General features: G+C 40.3%; 1 protein-coding gene across 2 annotated transcripts in view; it reads left to right on the top strand.

Annotated features, from left to right (window-relative positions):
- The window catches only part of LOC309563143 (cGMP-dependent protein kinase 2-like), a 254,121-nt gene that overhangs the window by 156,088 nt on the left and 85,802 nt on the right, over positions 1-12,231 (top strand). The gene's annotated exons all lie outside the window — the stretch shown is intronic.

The following is a 12,231-nucleotide window of genomic DNA, read 5'->3' as shown; positions in this document are numbered from 1 at the left end:
CAGTTGGATGTTTAAATACTCTGAGCACTCACAGTGTATGATTCATTGAGACAGACTGTCTTTTTTACCAGCAGTAGTTCTCAGTATGCGGTACATGTACCTCCAGGGGTGCTGTTGACAGGTTCAAGGGGCGCTCCTACTTGTCAAAGTAAACTCAGCGTATGGATTTGAAAGTTAAATACATATTTAATCCTTTAAAAAAAGCTTGGACTAATAATATATATTATAAAAGCATAAGCAATTTGTGGTTTACTCAAGACAAATTGGCACATGCCAGAGAGTTATTGGTAACATTTCTAGTGTAATAAAAGGGCAAAAAAACATTAAAGTCGAGAAACACTATTTGTAGCACGAAACTATAGTGTATTTTCATAGAGCAAACATTTTGACTTTTTATTTTAATGTTTAGATTAATCTGTCAAAAACCCAGGCAATTCAAACTAAGCATATAATGAAAAACTGGAACAGCAGACATGTCAAGTCAAAATGGCATGTCAAAACAATCAGTTCCTTCTAGTGATGACACTGCTGGATTTATATATAAATCTTCTCATTCTTTTTTTTCTGTAAACTGAACTTCACCCTCCTGCACCCATATCCTGAACCTACCTATTTCCCATTCTTAGGAAGAGCAGCCCCTGTGACCAAAAGAAAGTAAAATGAAGGGGCAAAGGCTAAGCTAAATCTTTAGAGGAAAAAGGACCAGATTTACGTATAAACTCAGCAGCCTGTACCTCTGAATCTAATATTGAATTTGACATGAATTTTTCAATAAAGTTAATGTCTGATTAAGATCTTTATCTTCATTTTCTAGTTTGAATTGCCTAGGTTTCAGTTTATTTTAAGGCTGGGTTCACGCCTTACCATGTGCAGTTTTTTTTTACATTTTTATACACGTTTTTAATTCATGCCTTAATGCATTTTTTTATGTTACACACATTTTCATGTGCTGCCAATGCCATCAATAGTGCCTACTGTGTGCAAAAAATGTACCTGTCGCTATACATCAACACAGTGTTTAGAAGCACCATTAAAAAGAATTGCAAAGCTGTGCACATGCATTTGTGTGCATTATATAATTGATGTCAAATGGCAAAGGTGTGAATGGGGCCTTAAGCGAGCCATACATGGATCAAAATTTGGCCAAGTCAGCCAGATTGGCCGAAATTCAGTCTATGTATGGGCTGGCAGGTTGTACAGAAGTTAATCTACCAATCAACTTCTGTTCAATCTCTCTGTCGGTATTTACTCACTCACTGACTCATCTAAGGGCTGCCTAACTCTTACTGTACCTTTAATATTTTAAAATATGTTTATCTGTAGTTTTCCTGGGTTTCACTGCAATCACTTTGATGATAAATTGATGCTAAAAAAAAAACATATACTGTACATAACATTGCCCATTAAAAGGTCATGTTCAATTTTCATAGAACTTTAAATCACAGTGGATATAACTTTGTTATTTGAGAAATTGAGAAATTGTCTATTTCTTATTAAAGTAAAAAAACATTTTCTGCATGGTGATTTAGACTCGGTTCACATTAGCACGACTTGTCAGGCGACTTGTCAGCCTTACAAGTCGCGCTCCCTCGCGGTCCATTGACCGCTACAGGACCCGTTCTAATAGGAGCGACACAAGTGGCCCCGACTTAGAAAAAGGGTCCTGTACTATTTCGGGGCGACCTCGGAGCGACTTGCATAGACTTCAATTATGTGAAGTCCCTGCAAGTCGCTCTGAAGTCGTGGTGCACGGGACTGACAAGTCGCCTCCCGAAGTCGTGCAGAGTCGTGTCGCCCCAGTGTGAACCGACTCTTAAACTAATTACAACAAGAAACCACAAAATAACTAACTGCATAATTACAGTATATACCCTCTTCAGGTCAGTATTTACTAAATGTACCTCTGGTAGCTATAACAGTCTTGAGTCTGCTTTCATAGGTCGTTGTTTGTTTGCAAATCTGGACACAGCAATAGTTTACCATTTCTCCATACAAGACTGGTCAGGTTGCATGGGTATTATGAGAAAATGGAAGTCCAGCTACCCATTCTCTACTGGATTGAGATTAGGATTTGACTCCTTCCTGGATATTTACATTGTTTTTTAAGCCATTATTTTGTAGTTTTACTCTTGGTGCCAATTTCTTTATGAAAGACAAACCTTCTTCTGAGGCCCAGGTTCCTTGTAGACTGCATCATGCTTTCCTTAAAGATTTCACTGAATTTTGTGGCCTTCCTTCAACCTTCCAGCCCCAAAAAATAGGTTTCATACAGAAGTATCCTTACAGCATGTTTCCATCACTATGCTTCCCAGTGGGTATCATGTAATGATGATGTACAGTGTTTGGCTTAGTTTATTGGCCACAAAGCTCAATATTGGTCTCATAAGACCAGAACATCTTCTCGCAGCTGACTTCAGAGTCTTTTTGTGGTTTCTGGTAAACTATGGGTAAAATTTGTTTTATTTAACATTGGGTTTTTTTGCCACTCTCCCACGAATACTAGATATTACTTGTGAAACACACAGCCAACAGTTGTGTTTGCTTAGTCTTACCAATCTCAGCCCCTAAAGCGTGTAACTCCTTCAGAGTGGTTGTAGGTCTCTTGGGGGCCTCTCTGGCTAGTTTCTTCTTGCGCAGTCACTCACTGTTGATGAATGGCCTGTTCTTTGCAGATTTACAGCTATTCCATATTCTTACCATTTCTGATTAAACTGTTCTCCAAACATAATCTGTAATAGGCATGTGCAATTCTTTTTGGTCAGAATCCAAATTCAGACACATTTTTGGTTATTCAGAGACATGGATGTATCCAAATCTCCAAATGAAATAGTAATAAATAGTAACAAATTTCATTAAAATTTGTTTTAATTATTTGTTTTCTAACAAATTCCAAATTTTCAGAATGATTAGAATTCGAATCAGTCGAAAAATGATCGACCGATTCAAATTTTTTGTGAAAAACTGGCAGCTGAAATGTAAACAAAACAATGCTGGCAATAAAAAAATGTTTAAAAAAACGGTGTGGGGGTTGTCATGGCTATTAAAGGGAACTCCACCCCAAAATTTAAAGTTAAAACGCCGTGGGATCTCCCCCAAAATCCATACCAGACCCTTAAGCAACCCGGCAGTTAAAAAAAGGGGGAGACAAGTGAATGCTTCTTCTCCTAAACCATACCAGGCCCCATGGCCACAACATGGGGGAGTGATTTGGGGTGGGGGGGCTCTTCTCCCCCACCCTAAAGCACCTTGTCCCCATGTTGATGGGGGCAAAGGCCTCTTCCCGACAACCGTGGGCTGTGGTTGTGGGGGTCTGCGGGCAGGAGGCTAATCGGAATCTGGAAACCCATTTTAACAAGGGGGCCCCCAGATCCTGCCCCCCTCTATGTGAATGAGTATGGGGTACATTGTCTACTCTGCCGGATGACACTTCTTAACCACTTAAGGACCGCCGCTGCAGATATACTGCACAGGCTGGCCCTCCTGCGCGACGTAGCCCTATGTCGGTCGTGCACCTGCAGCTAGGGGGCGAGCGCGCACTGGCGGCGGAGCGCTCCTGCCCCCACTCAGCAGCAGGAACTCCGATGCACGGGGCTGGCGGCTCCGATTGCTGCCACCAATCCGCGATCGCTCCCTGCTGACAGAGAAGAACGCTCAGCTGTTGTAAACACAGCTGACCGTTCTTCTCTCTGGAATGATAACAGAGCGCTATATAGGATCACAGGTCTCTGTGATCATTTCAAAAGCCCACCCCCCCCCCCCCACAGTTATAATCACTCCCCTAGGCTTAAATTTAACCCCTGATCACCCACTGTGTTAACCCCTTCCCTGCCAATGGCATTATTACAGTAACAGTGCATATTTTTAGCTCTGATTACTGTAGTAATGTCACTGGTCCTCCCAAAAGTGTAAAAAAATGTCAGTTAGGAGTCCGATCTGTCCGCCGCAACGTCACAGTCCGCTAAAAATCGCAGATCGCCACCATTACTAGTGAAAAAAAAAAACAATAAAAATGACATAAACCTTTCCCGTAGTTGGTAGACGTGAGAACTTTTGGTCAAACCAATCAAACTACACTTTTTTTTTTTTACCAAACTTATGTAGCAGAAAACAAATTGACCTAAAATGTTTTGATTTTTAATAATTTTTTTATGGGAATGTTATATAGCAGAATGTGAAAAATATAGTTTTTTTTTTTCAGAATTGTCGCTATTTTTTTGTTTATAGCGCAAAAAATAAAAATCGCACAGGTGATCAAATGCCACCAAAAGAAAGCTCTATTTGTGGGAAAAAAAGGAAATTAATTTTATTTAGGTACAGTGTCGCACGACCGTGCACTTGTCCGTTAAAATAATGCAGTACCGTATCTCAAAAAACAGCCTGGTCATTAAGGGGGATAAATCCTTCTGGTCCAAAAGTGGTTAAATAGGTAAGAGGCAGAGCCACCTGGTGATGTCACCTGCTGGCCCCACCTCCTTGTGACGTCACTGACCCAGCATGTCACAAGGGAGTGGAGTCATCTGCTGAAAGGTGATTGACGATGGATCTACATCCAGGGACATTGTTTTTTATTTTTAATAAAGGAATTGCCAAAAAACTCACTTTTTATACTTTTTTCATGAATAGACCCCCCACAACCACAGCCCAGGGTTGTGGGGAAGAGCAGCATGGTGCTTTGGAGTGGGGAAGGCATGTGTCCTTGTATGGTTCAGGGGGGGGGGGCGCTTGCTTGTTCCCCCCCTTTTCTGGCCTGCCAGGCTGCTTGCTTGGATAAGGGTCTGATTTTGGGGGGGACCCCTTGCCATTTTTATGTTGGCGTGAGGTTCCCCTTAGAATCCATACTAGACCTGAAGAGCCTAGTATGGATTGGGGGGGTGGGGGGTGGGGGGGCATGCTGTTTTTTTTTTCCTGAATTTTATATTGCCGCTGCCAGCTGAAGCGTAATCAGTTGTTAAGGATGTAGTGCCTGTCTTCCCGTCCTGCTGCTTAACAACCAGCTATTCTTCACGCAGAATTCAAATTGGTCGATCGTTTTTCAACCAATCCGAATTTGAATCTTTCCGAAAATGTAGAATTTGTTAAAAAATTGTTTGATAAACTAAACGAAATTTAACGACAACTAAACTAAACGAATTCCAAAACCAAACTGAGCACATTCTGAAACTAAAAATTAGTTACATAACTAATCTATCCGAAATAAAAATAATTTTTCCGTTCAGCACATGTCCAGTCCGTAACTTGGAAATGTTCTCGTTTCCAGGCCCTGACTTGTGGTTTTCAATCAACTTTCTTGCTTGGAGTGTTTTTTTGTCATCATGGTGTAGAATATGACACAATACAGAATGACCAGAAGTTGGGTCCTTCAAATACATGTGTATATACAGTATCTCACAAAAGTTAGTACACCCCTCACATTTTTGTAAATATTTTATTATATGTTTTCATGTGACAACACTGAAGAAATTACACTTTGCTACAATGTAAAGTAGTGAGTGTACAGCTTGTATAACAGTGTAAATTTGCTGTCCCCTCAAAATAACTCAACACACAGCCATTAATGTCTAAACCGCTGGCAACAAAAGTGAGTACACCCCTAAGTGAAAATGTCCAAATTGGGCCCAAAGTGTCAATATTTTGTGTGGCCACCATTATTTTCTAGCACTGCCTTAACCCTCTTGGGCATGGAGTTCACCAGAGCTTCACAGGTTGTCACTGGAGTCCTCTTCCACTTCTCCATGACGACATCACCTAGCTGGTGGATGTTAGAGACCTTGTGCTCCTCCACCTCATGCAGACTCAGACTGTGACACTCCCACCACCATGCTTGACTGTAGGCAAGACACACTTGTCTTTGTACTCCTCACCTGGTTGCCGTCACACAAGCTTGACACCATCTGAACCAATTAAGTTTATCTTGGTCTCATCAGACCACAGGACATGGTTCCAGTAATCCATTTCCTTAGCCTGCTTGTCTCCAGCATACTGTTTGCAGGCTTTCTTGTGCATCATCTTTAGAAAGGCTTTCTTCCGGGACGACAGCCACGCAGATCAATTTGATGCAGTGTGCAGCGTATGGTCTGAGCACTGACAGGCTGACCCCTCACCACTTCAACCTCTTAAGCAATGCTGGCAGCACTCATACATCTCTTTCCCAAAGACGACCTCTGGATATGATGCTGAGCACGTACACTTAACTTCTTTGGTCCACCATGGCGAGGCCTGTTCTGAGTGGAACCTCTCCTGTTAAACCGGTGTATGGTCTTGGCTACCGTGCTGCAGCTCAGTTTCAGGGTCTTGGCAATCTTATTAAAGCCTATGTCATCTTTATGTAGAGCAACAATTCTTTTTTTCAGATCCTCAGAGAGTTCTTTGCCATGAGGTGCCATGTTGAATTTTCATTGACCAGTATGAGAAAGTGAGAGCGATAACAACGAATTTACCACACCTGCCCCCCATTCACACCTGAGGCCTTCTAGCACGAATGAGTCACATGACACTAGGGAGGGGAAATAGCTAATCGGGCCAATGTGGACATGGGGTGTACTCACTTTTGTTGTCAGCGGTTTAGGCATTAATGGCTGTTTGTTGAGTTATTTTGAGGGGACAGCAAATTTACACTGTTATACAAGATGTACATTCAATACTTTACATTGTAGCAAAGTGTCATTTCTTCAGTGTTGTCACATGAAAATATATAATAAAATATTTACAAAAATGTGAGGGGTGTACTCACTTTTGTGAGATACTGTATACTACAGTTCCTTGAAACTAGTTGTCTACATGCTGGTGATCTCTGTAACGCTAATGATCTGACTTTAGAAAAGTATTGGCTGCATCAGTGATGACTTTGGTTTGCCATATGAACCGGGGGAGTATGCTTATGCAATCTGATATTTTGTGTGGTTTTTGTAATTGTAATTAATGTAACTCAGTTTGCAAAGATCTGTTTTTTCTTTGACATAAAAGAGTCTGTTTCTATTGGAAAAATAAATCTAAATACAATCCACTGTGATTCATTGTTCTATAGTATTAAAAACATGTAAACTTCCAAGGGGTTGGTTACATTTTATTGGCACGATAAAAGGTGCATTGACCAGACCTCTACAAGCACAGCATAACCGCTATGCTGCACTGACAAGCTAGAAACAGACCCTGTTGATGGTGGAAAGAAAAAGTCGACACAGGTTTTTGAAATGTTAAAAATGATGCCAAGATAAATTACTTCTGATTTTTTTTTACCTTTAATGCGACCTATACTCTGTACAATTTAATTACAAACAAACTAAAATTGTTAATTCGTGGCAAAATAAATAAATAAAATTGCAGTTGCATAGGTGTAAACACCCTCCTATAATTCGGGATGTTCAAAATTAACCAATCACATTGAAACTAATGTGAAAAAGCTGTCAGTACACACCTTCCATCAGTGAAATTCCCTCTGTTTAAGCCTATATAAAGTTCAGCTATTCTAGTAAGATTTTTCTGACATTGAGGCTGTTTACACTAGTGCAAGTTGTAAATGCGACTTTGGACACATAAAGTTGCATGACAGCTCACAGTCCGTTGATTTCAATGGCACCAGTTCCAATATATGCAACTTAAAGTCACAGTGACTTTGAAAAGGTTCCTGCACTGCTTTGATGCAACTTTCGTGCGACTTGAGTGTGTGACTTTGGAGTAGCACTAGTGTGAATGGAGCCTTACTCAGTTGTCTCTTACAACAAAAGTTATGGTTATGGTTGAAAGGTACCAGTCAGGAGATGGTACAAAAATTCTCAAGGCAAAAGATATACAGTACCATGGGGCACAGTGAAGACGGTGCTGGAGTGGAGCAAATATGGCACAACAACAACATTACCAAGAACTGGACATTCCTCCAAAAATGTTAAAAAAAGACAAGAAGAAAACTGGTCCAGAAGGCTACCAAGAGGCCTACAGTACCATTCAAAGAGCTGCTGGAATTCCTGGCAAGAACTGGTTCTGTACTACATACAACAACAAACTCCCATATCCTTTATATGTTTGGGCTGTGGGGTAGGGTGGCGGGACAAGAGCCTTTTCTTACTGAGAAAAACATACAAGCCCAGTACAAATTGCAAAAACCTACACTAACTCTCCCAAATGCATGTGGGAAAATGTGTTATGGTGTGAGAAGACCAAGACTGAACTTTTTGGCAATAAATCCAAAAAGTATGTTTGGCACAAAACTAACGCTGCACATCACAAAAACACCATACCCACCGTAAAGCATGGTGGTGGCGGCATTATGTTTTTTATCTTCAGTTGGTTCTAGGGTTTTAGTCAATGTGGAGATAAATGCACATCCACAATGCCACTTAGGAACAGTTCCAAATATAAGTCAAATGTGGCACAAAATCTTTTGGTATCTATTGAAAAGCTGAAGAGGAATTTCACCTTTCAGCACGACAATGACCCAAAGCATACCCCAAATGAAGATGAGAATGGCTTTACCAGAAGAAGATCAAAGTTTTGAAATGGCCAGCCAGAGTCCAGACCTGAGTCCAATTGATAATCTGTGGGATGACCTCAAGAGGGCTTTGCACAGGAAATGCCCTCACAATCTAACACTGGAGCACTTTTGCAAGGAAGAGTAGGCAAAGATTCCCAAGGCAAGATGGGCCATGCTAATAGGCTCCTACCCCAAAAGAGTGAATGCGGTCATAAAATCAAAGCAAAGTATATGCCTCAACAGAGTATAAGCTTAAGGGTGTGCATATTTGTGAAACCACATTATAGTAAGTTTTTTTTTTATCCCCCCCCCCTTTTAAAGATTTACATTTCACAGAGCATAGATCACATTAAAGATGGACAATATTCAAAAGTTTTTTGTCTTCATCTGATCTCTTTACCTCTCAAAAACCTGGCCTTTTTACAGGGGTGTGCAGAGAAAATTGAGGACAGATAAGGACTTTATCAGTACCCTATAGATTCCCAGACAATGAATTAAAATTAACAAACTGTATTACATAGACAAATACATAAAAAAAACTTTAACATGGACATATTGTATTGTAAAAGAAGAGATGTGCCCCACTATCAGAAACCTCCAATGTGTAAACATGTATGAATACATATATAAATTGGAACTATCGCAGAAACTATCCACTTCCTCAGGAAAAGGGAGGCATCACCATTACTTCTAAATGAAAATCATAGAGAAAAATAATAATGATAAATAATAAACTTTAACCACTTCTGGACCGGAAGTATTTACCCCCTTAATGACCAGGCCATATTTTGTGATTCGGCACTGCATTACTTTAATGGACAATTGCACGGTCGTGCGACACTGTACCCAAATGAAATTGATGTCTTTTTTTTCCACAAATAGAGCTTTCTTTTGGTGGTATTTGATCACCTCTGTGATTTTTATTTTTTGCGCTATAGGCAAAAAAAGCGACAATTCTGGAAAAAAAAAACATATTTTTTCACTTCTGCTATGTAACATTCCCAGAAAAAAAAATCAAATTTTTTTAACATTTTAGGCCAATTTGTTTTCTGCAACATATTTTTGGTAAAAAAAAAAAAAATCACAACAAGTTATCGCGTCTACTAACTATGGGAAATGTCATTTTTATTGATTGTTTTTTTTTTGTTCTAGTAATGGCGGGGATCTGCAATTTTTTTGCAGGACTGTGACATTGCAACGGAGAGATCGGACCCCTAACTGACATTTTTGACACTTTTGGGGGGACCAGTGACATTACTACAGTAATCAGTGCTAAAAGTATGCACTGTTACTGTAATAATGACACTGGCAGGGAAGGGATTAACACTGTGGGTGATCAATGAGTTAAATGTGAGCTTAGGGGAATGATTCTAACTGTATGGGGGTGGGGCTTATGGAATGACCACAGAGACCTGTGATCCTATATAGAAGGATCACAGGCGCTCTGTGATCATTCCAGAGAGAAGAACAGTCAGCTGTGTTTACAACAGCTGACTGTTCTTCTCTCTCATTGGGGACTGATCGCGGGTGTCATGCGGCAATCGGAGCCGCCTGCCCCGCGCATCGGAGTCCCCGCTGCCGAGGAGGCGGAAGCTCCCTAGCTGCTGGCACGCTACCGTCGTAGCCCTAAGTCGGTTCGCTCAGGAGGGCCAGCCTGCCACAGTATATATGCGGTGGGCGGTCTGGAACCGGTAATGACCAGGCCATTTTTTGCGATACGGCACTGCGTTGCTTTAACTGACAATTGCGTGGTCGTGGGATGATGTACCCTAATAAAATTTATGTCCTTTTTTTCCCACAAATAGAGCTTTCTTTTGGTGGTATTTTATCACCTGTGCAATTTTTATTTGTTTGCACTATACACAAAAAAATAGCGACGATTCCGAAAAAAAAAACTACTATATTTTTTACTTTCTGCTATATAACATTCCTAATAAAAAAAAATTAAAATCTAATTTTTTTCACCATTTCAGGTCCATTTGTATTCTGCTACATAATTTTGGTATAAAAAAAAATCCTCCCTTTTGGGGGACCAGTGACATTACTACAGTAATTAGAGCTAAAAATATGCACTGTTACTGTACTAATGACACCGGCAGGGAAGGGGTTAACACCAGGGGCGATCAAAGAGTTAAATGTGTCCCTAGGGGGTGCTTTCTAACGGTGGGAGGATGGGCTTGCTTCATGAACACAGAGACCTGTGTTCCTAAATAGGAGGATCCCTGTGTTCATAACTGACAGAACAGTGGTCTGACGTGTTTACAATGGCAGACCGCCATGCTGTCTCCACAGGGAGTGATCGTGGGAGCCCGGCGGCAATAGCGGCCACCGGACCCGCTGATTAGCTTCCCCTTGTGGCAATGTCATTTCGCAGGACAGAGTTGACCTAAAAGTCGACCTAAAACTATGGCGGCTGGTCAGCAAGCGGTCAATGTCATATATATCTATACGTCAATCAAATAAATCAGATATTGCAAGGATCAACTTACAAAAAGCAAGATAGAGATGCGGAGGCAAATGCACATTAACGTCACAAACCCATTCCGGGGGTAGGCATAGAAGTATATATCTACAGGAGAAGAGCTCTAACATACATATACTCATCCCTAAGACAGAAGGTAAATAAAGAAGCTGACAAAAGAGAAAATAAAAAACAACATAAAGGAAAGAAAACAATAAACAAAAATGGTTTCTGATTAAAAGTAGTTATCACTCTCATACACATAATTAGCAATAGCTGCGGCCATTCCCACAGATACAGAACCAATCTGCTTGATACTTGTTCATCCCCACCTTAACCAAAACAACCAAGGAAAAAAGTCAGTATCCACCACGACCAATCCAATTACGGAAAAATGGTTAAAGACTGCAAGTCCTGGAAAAAAAACAAAACAAGCATCCATCATGAACAGAGAATCCAAGAAAGAAAAAGGGTCGCTAAGCTACCCAAGGCTAGGTAAATACATACTGAGAAAGATTTATAGAAGCTTTAAAGTTAGCGTATGTATGTTGGGGAACCAGCTCCTCTCCAGTAGATATATGCTCCCATGCTCGGCCCTGGGTTGGGGTTGTGCCATGGATGGGCATTTGCCTCCACATCTCTGTCTTGCTTTTGTAGGTCGATCCTTGCAATATCCGATTTACTTGACTGTTGTATAGATAGATATAGCATTAAAGTATAGATACATATAACATTAAAGTTTATCGTGTATCGTTATTACCTTTCTCCACGTTTTTCATTTAGAAGTAATGGTGATGCCCCCTTCTCCTCCCAAGGAAGCGGAAAGGTTTCTGCATAACATGTCGAGGATTTGTGAGACAGTAGGAATATCCTCATTTATTGTTCACCATTTCTACTTTATGGAAGTTTGAGTCAATTTATTTACATATTTATACATGTTTACACATTGGGGGTTCCTGTTGCTCTGATAGTGGGGCATATCTCTTCTTTAATAATAAAATATGTACATGTGAAAGTTTTTTACGTATTTTTCTATGTGATAAAGTTTGTTAATTTTATTTAATTATCTGGGAATAATATGGGCTACCGATAAAAGTCCCTATTTGTCTTCAGTTTTCTCTATTGCGTCTCCTTTTGGGATGTGGCATGTGTTCAAATTTTTGCACTAGCTCAATACTTGATTTAGTAAACAGGGGTGTGTAGACTTTTTCTCTCTATTGCATTAAATGAGTAAGCATGTCTGCAGCACTTTTTGTAATTAAGAGTTGTGATGACCAAATTGTTTTTGGTCAATAACCAATTT

The sequence above is a fragment of the Pelophylax lessonae genome, assembly GCF_965119305.1.
Source record: "Pelophylax lessonae genome assembly, chromosome: 9".
Classification (NCBI taxonomy): Eukaryota; Metazoa; Chordata; class Amphibia; order Anura; family Ranidae; genus Pelophylax; species Pelophylax lessonae.
The sequence above is the reverse complement of the archived record's forward strand: the minus strand, read 5'-3'. Positions and strand labels throughout refer to the sequence as shown.